Here is a 17018-nt window from a genome sequence, read left to right as displayed (position 1 = left end):
CCTGTGAACGCATTTTGAAGCTCATTCACAACCAGTTCATGCCCGTTCTCTCCATTTTGGCTTTCTGGCTGGCCGAGGGGCCCTTCAGTAATGTTCTTTGCTAACCATTACACCATGGGCCCCTTGCTGGTGCAACCTGACAGAGTTGTAACAGAAATGAGAATCGAAATCTCATGCATCATTTTAACAAACTCATATTCCTAGCCCACGGATATTATGCAAATGTGGAACTGTTTAGTTGGTTGTTGCGCAATAGCAAACTCTTTGCTTTACAGCTCATTTGGATAGGATTCTTCCTCTGGAGGCATAAGATAAAAGAATATTGCATACATTCTCTAAAAGGCTCTTTTTTTGCTGCAATGACGTTCATCATGTCACTAAGTATGTAGGTTCCATGGTGTAATGGTTAGCACTCTGGACTCTGAATCCAGCGATCCGAGTTCAAATCTCGGTGGGACCTTGGGAATTACTGTGTTTGTTTTCCTCTCAGTGTCTTGTTTTAATAGCAATGACGCTGCTGTGTCGCCCACTTTCATAGCATTATTCCCTGGGTGCATTTGAAAAAAGAAAGATTTTCCATGGATGACGCTCTTTAGCCACAATGAAACCCACCACTTTCTGTGGTGTGAAAGACCCATGGTGTAATGGTAGCACCCTGGAGGTTGAATCCAATAATTTGCATTCAAATCTCTGTAAGAGTTTACCATCAGTCGAACCTTTCCCTTATCGTTTATTGTGGATGTCTTCTTTGAAGAAAGGTATGATCCAACTAAAGTAAGTACATTCACGAATGGGCCCTTGGTCGGTACAAACAGTATTTATACACCCCAGGCCTTTTGTGAATTAAGAAAAGTGTGTTCTTCGTTCTATTTTTCATCTCAAACTGATACCTTCATTTTACAAACATGTAAAGACTGTTAAGACGCTTGATTAATATCATTGATTCTGAATGTGGTCGCTTTTCATAGGATTAACCCTTTAACAATTTTGAAAGAGAATGGCGATACAATAGAGCTGCTTTTCCCAAAATGCTATTATTAATGTTGTTGCTGCATCTTCAAGTAAAAAGAGAATCCATTGGGTCACAGATTGAGCATGTTTCTTAACATTGAGTTAAGTTTGAAAATTTCAAATCTTTTATGTATGTTTCCGATGCAGATCTGCCCATCGACTCAGAATGACCTCACTGTTCATACATTTAAAAAAAATGCATAAAGGTTAAGGTGCTAGGGACAAAAGTGGATTTTTATGAAAAGTTATGCCAGAGAGTGAGAGCGAAAATGAATACCCTACACCACTAACCTTATGAATATTACTATCTTTGGCCTATAATTTAAGACAACAAGGAGACAAAGTGTGTTAGAGCAAGAGAGAGGTTCCACCGAGACTTAAACTCGGATCGCTGGATTCAAAGTCCAAAGTGCTAACCATTACACCATGGAACCCTTGTTGAGCAGAGCTTCATAAGGGCAATGAGAATATAGGGCACAGTCAAGATTTTTACTGACCTATAGTAACCATTTACTGATATTATATCGAAGCAGCACTGTTGCTGTTGAATGCTGTGCAATCGCAAAGTATTGGCTTCATGTCTCATTTGGATCAAATTCTTCCTCTGGAGTCTAATGATATAGGAATATTACATATTTTCTCTGATGTGCTCTGTTTTTCCAGAATGAAGTGCATCATGCTACTGAATATGTGGGTTCCATGGTGTAATGGTTAGCACTCTGGACTCTGAATCCAGCGATCCGAGTTCAAGTCTCGGTGGGACCTTGGGGCTGCTTCTCTTTTAGAGTTGCCTTTCATTTGCAGATAGATATAACAGCAATAGCTTTGCTTTACAGCCCACTTTGATGGCAGTCTTCTTTGACCAAAGAATATTAATAGTTTCTGGGGATGACTCTCTTTTGCCACAAAGAAACTGCCCACTCTCATATCTCCAAAGCTCCAAGGTATAATGGCTATTAAACTGGCTTTTGATCTCAGCGATTTGCATTGAAAGCCCAGGAGGCCCCTAAAATCAGTTGAATTGTTTCCTGATAATTTAGAGTTTATTTCTTCTTTCGAGAAAGGTGTGATCCAAATAAAGTAAGTACATTTAAACAAGGGCACTTGATCAGTAAATGCACTCCTTTCTAGAACTCATAACTCTTGTAAGTTATAAAAAGTTTGCTCTCCATACAGTTTGTCAACTCAAAGAATTACATTTTTTACACATTTAATAAGACCATCAAATTGCTTGAAACATAGGAATGATTGTGAAAGTGAATATGATTCACCAAAATAATTGTATAACATTTTTTAATGTTAATAAAATAGGGCTTTTTCCAATCTTTTCACATCAATGTTGTTTCTGCATGTTCCAGTGAGCAGAGAATCTACTGCACATAGTGTGTACATTTTTCTTTTCATAGAGTTAAGGTTGGACATTATTCATCTGTGGAAAATGTTTCTGAGAGATATCTGGGTGCCCACTCTGATTGACCTTAGGGATAGTACATTAACGATATGTAGTTGCATAACTGTATTGGTATCAGGCACCAAAGTGCATTTAAATGTAATGTCGTGCAGAGAGAGAGAGAGAGAGTGTGAAAACGGCTACCTGAGTCGACTGAACTTCTGAATATTAACTCTGTTGAATTGTAATTTGAGAAATTAGAAAATGGAGTGTAAGAGCAAGATAACAGTTCCACCAAGACTTGAACTCAGATCGTTGGATTCAAAGTCCAAAGTGCTAACCATTACACCATGGAACCCTTGCAAGATGCACCTGAGAGCGTTGAATCAGAAATGGCAATATAGAGCACATTTACAATTTTTACAGATTCATAGTCCCAATTGACTGATATCATACAAACACAGCGATGTTGTCGATTGACGTTGTGCTATAGCAATCTCTGTGCTTTATAGAGCATATAGATCAAATTCTTCCTCTTGAGGCATATGATTAAGCAATATTAAATATTGTTTCTGACTGCCTCTGTTTTGGCATAATGAAGTTCAGCATTTGCGGAAGTATTTAGGTTCCATGGTCTAATGGTTAGTAGGCTGGACTCTGAATTTAGTAATCTGACATGTTATAGCTATATTTTGTTTTCCTTTGGGTGTATTGTCATTTTATGCACATAGATTACCTAGCAGTGGCTGTGATGAATAGTTCAATTTGATAGCAGCTTCCTTTTGAGAATTTGAAAAAAAAGAATTAAATAGTCTCTCTGGATGACTCTGCTTTGATTTCTATGTGCACATCCCTTTTTGCGTTTCAGAGGGATTGACCAACATACACAACAGTGCTTGGAAGACCTCTTCCTCCCTCATGGCATGTAAAGCTAACCTCTCTCCTACCGTGTGTTTTTTTACTTCTTAACTTCCCCTTCCGAGTCATGATCATGTAACTGAATTTACATTTTTAGATTTTAACTGCAGTAGTTGCTTGTTTTTCATTTTTATTTTTTGTGTACGCATACATCCCTTTTTGTGGGGAGGGGGGAGTGATGTCTGTTTACTTATATTAGCTAATATAGGTCATTTTATGTCCGCTTACAATATGTGTCAGGATTTTTTATGTCGTTTCCAATCAATGTCTAATATCAAGTGGTTTGCAGCAGTCATACAAAGGCACGTAACACCCCCAAAACACCTACATAAGTTAGAAATACTCCGGAAGAGTACTCAGTTTATGAAAAGGCGGTGAATCCCAAATAGAACTGTAAATGTAAGCTAGCAAGCAGACCGTGCACCCCTGTTTGGAACTATGACCTGTGTGTTGCCCTCTATTAACAGAAAAATGTAACTGCAGCCCATGTCACATAAAATAGAAAGTAGAGATTATGTAAATTAACTCCCAGAAGAGCCTGGTGTCACCCCAAAAGGTGTCATGCTTTTCACACCAAGAAACATCCACACATAGATCCCTGCGAACCTCAAAAACGTACAGGAAACCCTGTCCAGCGCTTTGCTCCCAGAGGAGATAAGGTTGAAAAACCACCCTATGTTAAAAGTGTCCATAATCCATGCCAGCTGCCCTGTCTATAGAACCTGGCCCTTTGTGGCCGTTCGCGGCCTAGGGGCATGAGTGGAAGGGTTTAACCTGCCTGGGTTCTTGGGCATGGTTTCATCATGCCTCAGTTTACAATGGCACTCTGCCACTTTGTCAGGCTTTAAAGAAGCCTGACTCCTGCAGAGCAAAAGATCTGATTATTTCCTTACATGTTTTGTACGTAAGAATGCGGATGGTGCTCTGAGCCTCCTATGGTGGTTATTAAGCATGGTATACATACCATAGCATGTAACTGTGCCTACAAATGGAACATTTTGTTCATTTATTAGGGAGTTGTGAAAATGGCAAAATCAAATTGCCATTACTGACACAGACCAGCTGCCGCTGTCCAGACATTTCGTCGAAAGACATTTGGTCGACGTAATTTGGTCAAAAGCCAAATGGTCGATTTTTTAATTTATTTATATATATTTTTTTAGGTTGTAGTTTAGGGAAAAAAAGGGGTTTTTAGAAAAAAAGGGGGTTGGGGGACCCCCCCAAACCCCCCCCCCAAAAAAAAAGTGAAAATAAAAAACAAAAGCAATTCGACCATTTGGTTTTCGACCAAATGGTTTCGACCAATTGTCCTGTCGACAAATTTTTTTCGACAAAATGTCTGGCAACCCAGCTGCCGACTGTTGCTATTGACAGGAGTTCCAGGTGTATAAACTGAGGAGATCACCAGTTCAATTACCTGTGAACGCATTTTGAAGCTCATTCACAACCAGTTCATGCCCGTTCTCTCCATTTTGGCTTTCTGGCTGGCCGAGGGGCCCTTCAGTAATGTTCTTTGCTAACCATTACACCATGGGCCCCTTGCTGGTGCAACCTGACAGAGTTGTAACAGAAATGAGAATCGAGATCTCATGCATCATTTTAACAAACTCATATTCCTAGCCCACGGATATTATGCAAATGTGGAACTGTTTAGTTGGTTGTTGCGCAATAGCAAACTCTTTGCTTTACAGCTCATTTGGATAGGATTCTTCCTCTGGAGGCATAAGATAAAAGAATATTGCATACATTCTCTAAAAGGCTCTTTTTTTGCTGCAATGACGTTCATCATGTCACTGAATATGTAGCTTCCATGGTGTAATGGTTAGCACTCTGGACTCTGAATCCAGCGATCCGAGTTCAAATCTCGGTGGGACCTTGGGAATTACTGTGTTTGTTTTCCTCTCAGTGTCTTGTTTTAATAGCAATGACGCTGCTGTGTCGCCCACTTTCATAGCATTATTCCCTGGGTGCATTTGAAAAAAGAAAGATTTTCCATGGATGACGCTCTTTAGCCACAATGAAACCCACCACTTTCTGTGGTGTGAAAGACCCATGGTGTAATGGTAGCACCCTGGAGGTTGAATCCAATAATTTGCATTCAAATCTCTGTAAGAGTTTACCATCAGTCGAACCTTTCCCTTATCGTTTATTGTGGATGTCTTCTTTGAAGAAAGGTATGATCCAACTAAAGTAAGTACATTCACGAATGGGCCCTTGGTCGGTACAAACAGTATTTATACACCTCAGGCCTTTTGTGAATTAAGAAAAGTGTGTTCTTCGTTCTATTTTTCATCTCAAACTGATACCTTCATTTTACAAACATGTAAAGACTGTTAAGACGCTTGATTAATATCATTGATTCTGAATGTGGTCGCTTTTCATAGGATTAACCCTTTAACAATTTTGAAAGAGAATGGCAATACAATAGAGCTGCTTTTCCCAAAATGGTATTATTAATGTTGTTGCTGCATCTTCAAGTAAAAAGAGAATCCATTGGGTCACAGATTGAGCATGTTTCTTAACATTGAGTTAAGTTTGAAAATTTCAAATCTTTTATGTATGTTTCCGATGCAGATCTGCCCATCGACTCAGAATGACCTCACTGTTCATACATTTAAAAAAAATGCATAAAGGTTAAGGTGCTAGGGACAAAAGTGGATTTTTATGAAAAGTTATGCCAGAGAGTGAGAGCGAAAATGAATACCCTACACCACTAACCTTATGAATATTACTATCTTTGGCCTATAATTTAAGACAACAAGGAGACAAAGTGTGTTAGAGCAAGAGAGAGGTTCCACCGAGACTTGAACTCGGATCGCTGGATTCAAAGTCCAAAGTGCTAACCATTACACCATGGAACCCTTGTTGAGCAGAGCTTCATAAGGGCAATGAGAATATAGGGCACAGTCAAGATTTTTACTGACCTATAGTAACCATTTACTGATATTATATTGAAGCAGCACTGTTGCTGTTGAATGCTGTGCAATCGCAAAGTATTGGCTTCATGTCTCATTTGGATCAAATTCTTCCTCTGGAGTCTAATGATATAGGAATATTACATATTTTCTCTGATGTGCTCTGTTTTTCCAGAATGAAGTGCATCATGCTACTGAATATGTGGGTTCCATGGTGTAATGGTTAGCACTCTGGACTCTGAATCCAGCGATCCGAGTTCAAGTCTTGGTGGGACCTTGGGGCTGCTTCTCTTTTAGAGTTGCCTTTCATTTGCAGATAGATATAACAGCAATAGCTTTGCTTTACAGCCCACTTTGATGGCAGTCTTCTTTGACCAAAGAATATTAATAGTTTCTGGGGATGACTCTCTTTTGCCACAAAGAAACTGCCCACTCTCATATCTCCAAAGCTCCAAGGTATAATGGCTATTAAACTGGATTTTGATCTCAGCGATTTGCATTGAAAACCCAGGAGGCCCCTAAAATCAGTTGAATTGTTTCCTGATAATTTAGAGTTTATTTCTTCTTTCGAGAAAGGTGTGATCCAAATAAAGTAAGTACATTTAAACAAGGGCACTTGATCAGTAAATGCACTCCTTTCTAGAACTCATAACTCTTGTAAGTTATAAAAAGTTTGCTCTCCATACAGTTTGTCAACTCAAAGAATTACATTTTTTACACATTTAATAAGACCATCAAATTGCTTGAAACATAGGAATGATTGTGAAAGTGAATATGATTCACCAAAATAATTGTATAACATTTTTTAATGTTAATAAAATAGGGCTTTTTCCAATCTTTTCACATCAATGTTGTTTCTGCATGTTCCAGTGAGCAGAGAATCTACTGCACATAGTGTGTACATTTTTCTTTTCATAGAGTTAAGGTTGGACATTATTCATCTGTGGAAAATGTTTCTGAGAGATATCTGGGTGCCCACTCTGATTGACCTTAGGGATTGTACATTAACGATATGTAGTTGCATAACTGTATTGGTATCAGGCACCAAAGTGCATTTAAATGTAATGTCGTGCAGAGAGAGAGAGAGAGAGAGTGTGAAAACGGCTACCTGAGTCGACTGAACTTCTGAATATTAACTCTGTTGAATTGTAATTTGAGAAATTAGAAAATGGAGTGTAAGAGCAAGATAACGGTTCCACCAAGACTTGAACTCGGATCGTTGGATTCAAAGTCCAAAGTGCTAACCATTACACCATGGAACCCTTGCAAGATGCACCTGAGAGCGTTGAATCAGAAATGGCAATATAGAGCACATTTACAATTTTTACAGATTCATAGTCCCAATTGACTGATATCATACAAACACAGCGATGTTGTCGATTGACGTTGTGCTATAGCAATCTCTGTGCTTTATAGAGCATATAGATCAAATTCTTCCTCTTGAGGCATATGATTAAGCAATATTAAATATTGTTTCTGACTGCCTCTGTTTTGGCATAATGAAGTTCAGCATTTGCGGAAGTATTTAGGTTCCATGGTCTAATGGTTAGTAGGCTGGACTCTGAATTTAGTAATCTGACATGTTATAGCTATATTTTGTTTTCCTTTGGGTGTATTGTCATTTTATGCACATAGATTTCCTAGCAGTGGCTGTGATGAATAGTTCAATTTGATAGCAGCTTCCTTTTGAGAATTTGAAAAAAAAGAATTAAATAGTCTCTCTGGATGACTCTGCTTTGATTTCTATGTGCACATCCCTTTTTGCGTTTCAGAGGGATTGACCAACATACACAACAGTGCTTGGAAGACCTCTTCCTCCCTCATGGCATGTAAAGCTAACCTCTCTCCTACCGTGTGTTTTTTTACTTCTTAACTTCCCCTTCCGAGTCATGATCATGTAACTGAATTTACATTTTTAGATTTTAACTGCAGTAGTTGCTTGTTTTTCATTTTTATTTTTTGTGTACGCATACATCCCTTTTTGTGGGGAGGGGGGAGTGATGTCTGTTTACTTATATTAGCTAATATAGGTCATTTTATGTCCGCTTACAATATGTGTCAGGATTTTTTATGTCGTTTCCAATCAATGTCTAATATCAAGTGGTTTGCAGCAGTCATACAAAGGCACGTAACACCCCCAAAACACCTACATAAGTTAGAAATACTCCGGAAGAGTACTCAGTTTATTAAAAGGCGGTGAATCCCAAATAGAACTGTAAATGTAAGCTAGCAAGCAGACCGTGCACCCCTGTTTGGAACTATGACCTGTGTGTTGCCCTCTATTAACAGAAAAATGTAACTGCAGCCCATGTCACATAAAATAGAAAGTAGAGATTATGTAAATTAACTCCCAGAAGAGCCTGGTGTCACCCCAAAAGGTGTCATGCTTTTCACACCAAGAAACATCCACACATAGATCCCTGCGAACCTCAAAAACGTACAGGAAACCCTGTCCAGCGCTTTGCTCCCAGAGGAGATAAGGTTGAAAAACCACCCTATGTTAAAAGTGTCCATAATCCATGCCAGCTGCCCTGTCTATAGAACCTGGCCCTTTGTGGCCGTTCGCGGCCTAGGGGCATGAGTGGAAGGGTTTAACCTGCCTGGGTTCTTGGGCATGGTTTCATCATGCCTCAGTTTACAATGGCACTCTGCCACTTTGTCAGGCTTTAAAGAAGCCTGACTCCTGCAGAGCAAAAGATCTGATTATTTCCTTACATGTTTTGTACGTAAGAATGCGGATGGTGCTCTGAGCCTCCTATGGTGGTTATTAAGCATGGTATACATACCATAGCATGTAACTGTGCCTACAAATGGAACATTTTGTTCATTTATTAGGGAGTTGTGAAAATGGCAAAATCAAATTGCCATTACTGACACAGACCAGCTGCTGCTGTCCGGACATTTCGTCGAAAGACATTTGGTCGACGTAATTTGGTCGAAAGCCAAATGGTCGATTTTTTAATTTATTTATATATATTTTTTTAGGTTGTAGTTTAGGGAAAAAAAGGGGTTTTTAGAAAAAAAGGGGGTTGGGTGGAACCCCCCAAACCCCCCCCCCAAAAAAAAAAGTGAAAATAAAAAACAAAAGCAATTCGACCATTTGGTTTTCGACCAAATGGTTTCGACCAATTGTCCTGTCGACAAATTTTTTTCGACGAAATGTCTGGCAACCCAGCTGCCGACTGTTGCTATTGACAGGAGTTCCAGGTGTATAAACTGAGGAGATCACCAGTTCAATTACCTGTGAACGCATTTTGAAGCTCATTCACAACCAGTTCATGCCCGTTCTCTCCATTTTGGCTTTCTGGCTGGCCGAGGGGCCCTTCAGTAATGTTCTTTGCTAACCATTACACCATGGGCCCCTTGCTGGTGCAACCTGACAGAGTTGTAACAGAAATGAGAATCGAAATCTCATGCATCATTTTAACAAACTCATATTCCTAGCCCACGGATATTATGCAAATGTGGAACTGTTTAGTTGGTTGTTGCGCAATAGCAAACTCTTTGCTTTACAGCTCATTTGGATAGGATTCTTCCTCTGGAGGCATAAGATAAAAGAATATTGCATACATTCTCTAAAAGGCTCTTTTTTTGCTGCAATGACGTTCATCATGTCACTAAGTATGTAGGTTCCATGGTGTAATGGTTAGCACTCTGGACTCTGAATCCAGCGATCCGAGTTCAAATCTCGGTGGGACCTTGGGAATTACTGTGTTTGTTTTCCTCTCAGTGTCTTGTTTTAATAGCAATGACGCTGCTGTGTCGCCCACTTTCATAGCATTATTCCCTGGGTGCATTTGAAAAAAGAAAGATTTTCCATGGATGACGCTCTTTAGCCACAATGAAACCCACCACTTTCTGTGGTGTGAAAGACCCATGGTGTAATGGTAGCACCCTGGAGGTTGAATCCAATAATTTGCATTCAAATCTCTGTAAGAGTTTACCATCAGTCGAACCTTTCCCTTATCGTTTATTGTGGATGTCTTCTTTGAAGAAAGGTATGATCCAACTAAAGTAAGTACATTCACGAATGGGCCCTTGGTCGGTACAAACAGTATTTATACACCTCAGGCCTTTTGTGAATTAAGAAAAGTGTGTTCTTCGTTCTATTTTTCATCTCAAACTGATACCTTCATTTTACAAACATGTAAAGACTGTTAAGACGCTTGATTAATATCATTGATTCTGAATGTGGTCGCTTTTCATAGGATTAACCCTTTAACAATTTTGAAAGAGAATGGCGATACAATAGAGCTGCTTTTCCCAAAATGCTATTATTAATGTTGTTGCTGCATCTTCAAGTAAAAAGAGAATCCATTGGGTCACAGATTGAGCATGTTTCTTAACATTGAGTTAAGTTTGAAAATTTCAAATCTTTTATGTATGTTTCCGATGCAGATCTGCCCATCGACTCAGAATGACCTCACTGTTCATACATTTAAAAAAATGCATAAAGGTTAAGGTGCTAGGCACAAAAGTGGATTTTTATGAAAAGTTATGCCAGAGAGTGAGAGCGAAAATGAATACCCTACACCACTAACCTTATGAATATTACTATCTTTGGCCTATAATTTAAGACAACAAGGAGACAAAGTGTGTTAGAGCAAGAGAGAGGTTCCACCGAGACTTGAACTCGGATTGCTGGATTCAAAGTCCAAAGTGCTAACCATTACACCATGGAACCCTTGTTGAGCAGTGCTTCATAAGGGCAATGAGAATATAGGGCACAGTCAAGATTTTTACTGACCTATAGTAACCGTTTACTGATATTATATCGAAGCAGCACTGTTGCTGTTGGATGCTGTGCAATCGCAAAGTATTGGCTTCATGTCTCATTTGGATCAAATTCTTCCTCTGGAGTCTAATGATATAGGAATATTACATATTTTCTCTGATGTGCTCTGTTTTTCCAGAATGAAGTGCATCATGCTACTGAATATGTGGGTTCCATGGTGTAATGGTTAGCACTCTGGACTCTGAATCCAGCGATCCGAGTTCAAGTCTCGGTGGGACCTTGGGGCTGCTTCTCTTTTAGAGTTGCCTTTCATTTGCAGATAGATATAACAGCAATAGCTTTGCTTTACAGCCCACTTTGATGGCAGTCTTCTTTGACCAAAGAATATTAATAGTTTCTGGGGATGACTCTCTTTTGCCACAAAGAAACTGCCCACTCTCATATCTCCAAAGCTCCAAGGTATAATGGCTATTAAACTGGCTTTTGATCTCAGCGATTTGCATTGAAAGCCCAGGAGGCCCCTAAAATCAGTTGAATTGTTTCCTGATAATTTAGAGTTTATTTCTTCTTTCGAGAAAGGTGTGATCCAAATAAAGTAAGTACATTTAAACAAGGGCACTTGATCAGTAAATGCACTACTTTCTAGAACTCATAACTCTTGTAAGTTATAAAAAGTTTGCTCTCCATACAGTTTGTCAACTCAAAGAATTACATTTTTTACACATTTAATAAGACCATCAAATTGCTTGAAACATAGGAATATTTGTGAAAGTGAATATGATTCACCAAAATAATTGTATAACATTTTTTAATGTTAATAAAATAGGGCTTTTTCCAATCTTTTCACATCAATGTTGTTTCTGCATGTTCCAGTGAGCAGAGAATCTACTGCACATAGTGTGTACATTTTTCTTTTCATAGAGTTAAGGTTGGACATTATTCATCTGTGGAAAATGTTTCTGAGAGATATCTGGGTGCCCACTCTGATTGACCTTAGGGATTGTACATTAACGATATGTAGTTGCATCACTGTATTGGTATCAGGCACCAAAGTGCATTTAAATGTAATGTCGTGCAGAAAGAGAGAGAGAGTGTGAAAACGGCTACCTGAGTCGACTGAACTTCTGAATATTAACTCTGTTGAATTGTAATTTGAGAAATTAGAAAATGGAGTGTAAGAGCAAGATAACAGTTCCACCGAGACTTCGGATCGTTGGATTCAAAGTCCAAAGTGCTAACCATTACACCATGGAACCCTTGCAAGATGCACCTGAGAGTGTTGAATCAGAAATGGCAATATAGAGCACATTTACAATTTTTACAGATTCATAGTCCCAATTGACTGATATCATACAAACACAGCGATGTTGTCGATTGACGTTGTGCTATAGCAATCTCTGTGCTTTATAGAGCATGTAGATCAAATTCTTCCTCTTGAGGCATATGATTAAGCAATATTAAATATTGTTTCTGACTGCCTCTGTTTTGGCATAATGAAGTTCAGCATTTGCGGAAGTATTTAGGTTCCATGGTCTAATGGTTAGTAGGCTGGACTCTGAATTTAGTAATCTGACATGTTATAGCTATATTTTGTTTTCCTTTGGGTGTATTGTAATTTTATGCACATAGATTTCCTAGCAGTGGCTGTGATGAATAGTTCAATTTGATAGCAGCTTCCTTTTGAGAATTTGAAAAAAAAAGAATTAAATAGTCTCTCTGGATGACTCTGCTTTGATTTCTATGTGCACATCCCTTTTGCGTTTCAGAGGGATTGACCAACATACACAACAGTGCTTGGAAGACCTCTTCCTCCCTCATGGCATGTAAAGCTAACCTCTCTCCTACCGTGTGTTTTTTTACTTTTTAACTTCCCCTTCCGAGTCATGATCATGTAACTGAATTTACATTTTTAGATTTTAACTGCAGTAGTTGCTTGTTTTTCATTTTTATTTTTTGTGTACGCATACATCCCTTTTTGTGGGGGGGGAGTGATGTCTGTTTACTTATATTAGCTAATATAGGTCATTTTATGTCCGCTTACAATATGTGTCAGGATTTTTTATGTCGTTTCCAATCAATGTCTAATATCAAGTGGTTTGCAGCAGTCATACAAAGGCACGTAACACCCCCAAAACACCTACATAAGTTAGAAATATTCCGGAAGAGTACTCAGTTTATGAAAAGACGGTGAATCCCAAATAGAACTGTAAATGTAAGCTAGCAAGCAGACCGTGCACCCCTGTTTGGAACTATGACCTGTGTGTTGCCCTCTATTAACAGAACAATGTAACTGCAGCCCATGTCACATAAAATAGAAAGTAGAGATTATGTAAATTAACTCCCAGGAGAGCCTGGTGTCACCCCAAAAGGTGTCATGCTTTTCACACCAAGAAACATCCACACATAGATCCCTGCAAACCTCAAAAACGTACAGGAAACCCTGTCCAGCGCTTTGCTCCCAGAGGAGATAAGGTTGAAAAACCACCCTATGTTAAAAGTGTCCATAATCCATGCCAGCTGCCCTGTCTATAGAACCTGGCCGTTCGTGACCGTTCGGGGCCTAGGGGCATGAGTGGAAGGGTTTAACCTGCCTGGGTTCTTGGGCATGGTTTCATCATGCCTCAGTTTACAATGGCACTCTGCCACTTTGTCAGGCTTTAAAGAAGCCTGACTCCTGCAGAGCAAAAGATCTGATTATTTCCTTACATGTTTTGTACGTAAGAATGCGGATGGTGCTCTGAGCCTCCTATGGTGGTTATTAAGCATGGTATACATACCATAGCATGTAACTGTGCCTACAAATGGAACATTTTGTTCATTTATTAGGGAGTTGTGAAAATGGCAAAATCAAATTGCCATTACTGACACAGACCAGCTGCCGCTGTCCGGACATTTCGTCGAAAGACATTTCGTCGAAAGACATTTCGTCGACGTAATTTGGTCGAAAGCCAAATGGTCGATTTTTTAATTTATTTATATATATTTTTTTAGGTTGTAGTTTAGGGAAAAAAAGGGGTTTTTAGAAAAAAAGGGGGTTGGGGGGACCCCCCCAAACCCCCCCCAAAAAAAAAGTGAAAATAAAAAACAAAAGCAATTCGACCATTTGGTTTTCGACCAAATGGTTTCGACCAATTGTCCTGTCGACAAATTTTTTTCGACGAAATGTCTGGCAACCCAGCTGCCGACTGTTGCTATTGACAGGAGTTCCAGGTGTATAAACTGAGGAGATCACCAGTTCAATTACCTGTGAACGCATTTTGAAGCTCATTCACAACCAGTTCATGCCCGTTCTCTCCATTTTGGCTTTCTGGCTGGCCGAGGGGCCCTTCAGTAATGTTCTTTGCTAACCATTACACCATGGGCCCCTTGCTGGTGCAACCTGACAGAGTTGTAACAGAAATGAGAATCGAGATCTCATGCATCATTTTAACAAACTCATATTCCTAGCCCACGGATATTATGCAAATGTGGAACTGTTTAGTTGGTTGTTGCGCAATAGCAAACTCTTTGCTTTACAGCTCATTTGGATAGGATTCTTCCTCTGGAGGCATAAGATAAAAGAATATTGCATACATTCTCTAAAAGGCTCTTTTTTTGCTGCAATGACGTTCATCATGTCACTAAGTATGTAGGTTCCATGGTGTAATGGTTAGCACTCTGGACTCTGAATCCAGCGATCCGAGTTCAAATCTCGGTGGGACCTTGGGAATTACTGTGTTTGTTTTCCTCTCAGTGTCTTGTTTTAATAGCAATGACGCTGCTGTGTCGCCCACTTTCATAGCATTATTCCCTGGGTGCATTTGAAAAAAGAAAGATTTTCCATGGATGACGCTCTTTAGCCACAATGAAACCCACCACTTTCTGTGGTGGGAAAGACCCATGGTGTAATGGTAGCACCCTGGAGGTTGAATCCAATAATTTGCATTCAAATCTCTGTAAGAGTTTACCATCAGTCGAACCTTTCCCTTATCGTTTATTGTGGATGTCTTCTTTGAAGAAAGGTATGATCCAACTAAAGTAAGTATATTCACGAATGGGCCCTTGGTCGGTACAAACAGTATTTATACACCTCAGGCCTTTTGTGAATTAAGAAAAGTGTGTTCTTCGTTCTATTTTTCATCTCAAACTGATACCTTCATTTTACAAACATGTAAAGACTGTTAAGACGCTTGATTAATATCATTGATTCTGAATGTGGTCGCTTTTCATAGGATTAACCCTTTAACAATTTTGAAAGAGAATGGCGATACAATAGAGCTGCTTTTCCCAAAATGGTATTATTAATGTTGTTGCTGCATCTTCAAGTAAAAAGAGAATCCATTGGGTCACAGATTGAGCATGTTTCTTAACATTGAGTTAAGTTTGAAAATTTCAAATCTTTTATGTATGTTACCGATGCAGATCTGCCCATCGACTCAGAATGACCTCACTGTTCATACATTTAAAAAAAATGCATAAAGGTTAAGGTGCTAGGCACAAAAGTGGATTTTTATGAAAAGTTATGCCAGAGAGTGAGAGCGAAAATGAATACCCTACACCACTAACCTTATGAATATTACTATCTTTGGCCTATAATTTAAGACAACAAGGAGACAAAGTGTGTTAGAGCAAGAGAGAGGTTCCACCGAGACTTGAACTCGGATCGCTGGATTCAAAGTCCAAAGTGCTAACCATTACACCATGGAACCCTTGTTGAGCAGAGCTTCATAAGGGCAATGAGAATATAGGGCACAGTCAAGATTTTTACTGACCTATAGTAACTGTTTACTGATATTATATCGAAGCAGCACTGTTGCTGTTGGATGCTGTGCAATCGCAAAGTATTGGCTTCATGTCTCATTTGGATCAAATTCTTCCTCTGGAGTCTAATGATATAGGAATATTACATATTTTCTCTGCTGTGCTCTGTTTTTCCAGAATGAAGTGCATCATGCTACTGAATATGTGGGTTCCATGGTGTAATGGTTAGCACTCTGGACTTTGAATCCAGCGATCCGAGTTCAAGTCTCGGTGGGACCTTGGGGCTGCTTCTCTTTTAGAGTTGCCTTTCATTTGCAGATAGATATAACAGCAATAGCTTTGCTTTACAGCCCACTTTGATGGCAGTCTTCTTTGACCAAAGAATATTAATAGTTTCTGGGGATGACTCTCTTTTGCCACAAAGAAACTGCCCACTCTCATATCTCCAAAGCTCCAATGGAATAACCATGGTATAATGGCTATTAAACTGGCTTTTGATCTCAGCGATTTGCATTGAAAGCCCAGGAGGCCCCTAAAATCAGTTGAATTGTTTCCTGATAATTTAGAGTTTATTTCTTCTTTCGAGAAAGGTGTGATCCAAATAAAGTAAGTACATTTAAACAAGGGCACTTGATCAGTAAATGCACTACTTTCTAGAACTCATAACTCTTGTAAGTTATAAAAAGTTTGCTCTCCATACAGTTTGTCAACTCAAAGAATTACATTTTTTACACATTTAATAAGACCATCAAATTGCTTGAAACATAGGAATGATTGTGAAAGTGAATATGATTCACCAAAATAATTGTATATAAAATAGGGCTTTTTCCAATCTTTTCACATCAATGTTGTTTCTGCATGTTCCAGTGAGCAGAGAATCTACTGCACATAGTGTGTACATTTTTCTTTTCATAGAGTTAAGGTTGGACATTATTCATCTGTGGAAAATGTTTCTGAGAGATATCTGGGTGCCCACTCTGATTGACCTTAGGGATTGTACATTAACGATATGTAGTTGCATCACTGTATTGGTATCAGGCACCAAAGTGCATTTAAATGTAATGTCGTGCAGAGAGAGAGAGAGAGAGTGTGAAAACGGCTACCTGAGTCGACTGAACTTCTGAATATTAACTCTGTTGAATTGTAATTTGAGAAATTAGAAAATGGAGTGTAAGAGCAAGATAACGGTTCCACCGAGACTTGAACTCGGATCGTTGGATTCAAAGTCCAAAGTGCTAACCATTACACCATGGAACCCTTGCGAGGTGCACCTGAGAGTGTTGAATCAGAAATGGCAATATAGAGCACA

At 39.1% G+C, this 17018-nt stretch overlaps 15 non-coding genes across 15 annotated transcripts; 8 read left to right on the top strand and 7 right to left on the bottom strand.

Annotated features, from left to right (window-relative positions):
- Nucleotides 1-388: 388 nt before the first annotated feature.
- Nucleotides 389-460, top strand: TRNAQ-CUG (transfer RNA glutamine (anticodon CUG)). Its single transcript has one exon. It is a non-coding gene; the product is annotated as a tRNA-Gln (tRNA).
- A 913-nt stretch (nt 461-1373) lies between these two features.
- On the bottom strand, nt 1374-1445 carry TRNAQ-UUG (transfer RNA glutamine (anticodon UUG)). Its single transcript has one exon. It is a non-coding gene; the product is annotated as a tRNA-Gln (tRNA).
- A 259-nt stretch (nt 1446-1704) lies between these two features.
- Nucleotides 1705-1776, top strand: TRNAQ-CUG (transfer RNA glutamine (anticodon CUG)). Its single transcript has one exon. It is a non-coding gene; the product is annotated as a tRNA-Gln (tRNA).
- Nucleotides 1777-2687: 911 nt separating this feature from the next.
- On the bottom strand, nt 2688-2759 carry TRNAQ-UUG (transfer RNA glutamine (anticodon UUG)). The gene has a single exon. It is a non-coding gene; the product is annotated as a tRNA-Gln (tRNA).
- A 2364-nt stretch (nt 2760-5123) lies between these two features.
- TRNAQ-CUG (transfer RNA glutamine (anticodon CUG)) lies at nt 5124-5195 on the top strand. The gene has a single exon. It is a non-coding gene; the product is annotated as a tRNA-Gln (tRNA).
- Nucleotides 5196-6108: 913 nt separating this feature from the next.
- On the bottom strand, nt 6109-6180 carry TRNAQ-UUG (transfer RNA glutamine (anticodon UUG)). Its single transcript has one exon. It is a non-coding gene; the product is annotated as a tRNA-Gln (tRNA).
- Nucleotides 6181-6439: 259 nt separating this feature from the next.
- TRNAQ-CUG (transfer RNA glutamine (anticodon CUG)) lies at nt 6440-6511 on the top strand. The gene has a single exon. It is a non-coding gene; the product is annotated as a tRNA-Gln (tRNA).
- A 913-nt stretch (nt 6512-7424) lies between these two features.
- On the bottom strand, nt 7425-7496 carry TRNAQ-UUG (transfer RNA glutamine (anticodon UUG)). Its single transcript has one exon. It is a non-coding gene; the product is annotated as a tRNA-Gln (tRNA).
- A 2366-nt stretch (nt 7497-9862) lies between these two features.
- Nucleotides 9863-9934, top strand: TRNAQ-CUG (transfer RNA glutamine (anticodon CUG)). The gene has a single exon. It is a non-coding gene; the product is annotated as a tRNA-Gln (tRNA).
- Nucleotides 9935-10846: 912 nt separating this feature from the next.
- TRNAQ-UUG (transfer RNA glutamine (anticodon UUG)) lies at nt 10847-10918 on the bottom strand. Its single transcript has one exon. It is a non-coding gene; the product is annotated as a tRNA-Gln (tRNA).
- Nucleotides 10919-11177: 259 nt separating this feature from the next.
- On the top strand, nt 11178-11249 carry TRNAQ-CUG (transfer RNA glutamine (anticodon CUG)). The gene has a single exon. It is a non-coding gene; the product is annotated as a tRNA-Gln (tRNA).
- A 3351-nt stretch (nt 11250-14600) lies between these two features.
- On the top strand, nt 14601-14672 carry TRNAQ-CUG (transfer RNA glutamine (anticodon CUG)). The gene has a single exon. It is a non-coding gene; the product is annotated as a tRNA-Gln (tRNA).
- Nucleotides 14673-15585: 913 nt separating this feature from the next.
- TRNAQ-UUG (transfer RNA glutamine (anticodon UUG)) lies at nt 15586-15657 on the bottom strand. Its single transcript has one exon. It is a non-coding gene; the product is annotated as a tRNA-Gln (tRNA).
- Nucleotides 15658-15916: 259 nt separating this feature from the next.
- TRNAQ-UUG (transfer RNA glutamine (anticodon UUG)) lies at nt 15917-15988 on the top strand. The gene has a single exon. It is a non-coding gene; the product is annotated as a tRNA-Gln (tRNA).
- A 906-nt stretch (nt 15989-16894) lies between these two features.
- Nucleotides 16895-16966, bottom strand: TRNAQ-UUG (transfer RNA glutamine (anticodon UUG)). Its single transcript has one exon. It is a non-coding gene; the product is annotated as a tRNA-Gln (tRNA).
- Between the last annotated feature and the right edge of the window lie 52 nt (nt 16967-17018).

This window comes from Ambystoma mexicanum, chromosome 5p (genome assembly GCF_040938575.1).
Source record: "Ambystoma mexicanum isolate Mex_15411 chromosome 5p, UKY_AmexF1_1, whole genome shotgun sequence".
Taxonomy (NCBI): Eukaryota; Metazoa; Chordata; class Amphibia; order Caudata; family Ambystomatidae; genus Ambystoma; species Ambystoma mexicanum.
The sequence above is the reverse complement of the archived record's forward strand: the minus strand, read 5'-3'. Positions and strand labels throughout refer to the sequence as shown.